Source organism: Tiliqua scincoides, chromosome 4 (assembly GCF_035046505.1).
Source record: "Tiliqua scincoides isolate rTilSci1 chromosome 4, rTilSci1.hap2, whole genome shotgun sequence".
Lineage (NCBI taxonomy): Eukaryota > Metazoa > Chordata > Lepidosauria > Squamata > Scincidae > Tiliqua > Tiliqua scincoides.
Genome location: NC_089824.1, coordinates 16205155 through 16206656, shown reverse-complemented (window position 1 = coordinate 16206656; position 1502 = coordinate 16205155).

Sequence of the window (1502 nt, the reverse complement as noted above, 5' to 3'; positions counted from 1 at the left end):
CATAGCGGTGCCAAATGAACATGTGTTGTATCCTGCAGCTGGGTGTCACTCATGGAGGCCTCCTCAAAGTAAGGGAATGTTTGTTCCCTTACCTCAAAGCTGCATTGCCCTTATGTCAGTGCTGGAAAGCACTGACTTAAGGGGTTAGGATTGCATCCTTAGACGTGGAAGGTTGGTTTCTAGTCCATTCTGCTGAACCCAGGGTTCAGTATTTACCCTGGGCTGAGTAATCTGGAGGAAGATACAGTGATCCCATGCATGCTCTAAGAAACGCAGCAAGAGTCCAAAATTGCATCCTTTTACCTACTTTGATTTGAAAGGGTGCTAAATGACTACTGATTGATTCATGTACTCTTGAATTCACTGTAATCACTAATAGACTAGTCAGCTATTAACACATATTAACCAGCCTGATATATTCAGTCAGCTTAGTTATAATAAAAGATTGATTGCTTTTTCATCACTGCAGTGCCTTTTAGATCTAACGCCCAGAGCAGTGTGTTAGCCACTCAAAACCAACCCCTTTTAGGTATATTTTTTTTTACCATGGGTATATTGGGGGGGGGGGTGATCCTTCAAGACTTCTCCTACAGCAGGAGTAGTGATGTCATCAGCAGGTGCTGCTTCTAATACTTTTTTTTCCCAAAGGACTGAGAAGAAACAGCAGGCTCAATAGAAAGGAAACTGAGAAATTTGCCTAGAGACATAATGCCTACTAGGCCATTATCATTCTCAAGGGTTGCCTTAAAGATAGTATGCAGCTCATGTTAGATTAAGGCTACAATCCTATGCAAATTTACCTGTAAATCTTATTGAATGCAGTAGGGTTTACTTTTAAGTAAAAATGCATAGATTAACACTCTAAACTACAGTATCTTCTGTATTTATCTGGAATATTAATTTCATTTTTATAAGTTTATTTTAAACTACTGCAATCCACTCCAAGAGTTTGTGATCAAATGAGTTAGATCTTTAAATGAGGTGTTACACCTTTCAAAGTAGGAAGAAGGCATAAGACGAGAACTAAACACTCTAATGGTAAGTGCACATAGAATTACAGAAGAATGCATGTGCCCACATGAGAGTTCAGTTTGGGAACATGTGAAGTTCTGAATATGGAAGAGAATGCCTCTGAGCATGTGCAGAGTGACCCCTCTCCTCCAGGCAGCCCTCCCCAACGCATGAACCTGGAACCACAACCATGAGGGTTCTAGCCAGACCCGGATCTTAGAGCCTAATCTTACACATGTCTACCCAGAAGTAAGTCCCAATATAGTCAATAGTGCTTACTCCCAGGTAAGTGTGGCTAGGATTGTGGCCATTCTGTGCACGTGCACTCAGATGTAAGTCTCAATATAGGCAATGGGGCTTACTCCCAGATAGGTGTGGCTAGGATTGGGGCCTTAGAACCCAATCCTATGCATGTCTGCTCAAACGTAAATTCCATTATAGTCAATGGGGCTTAATCCCAGGTAAATGCGGCCAGGATTGTGGCCATTCTA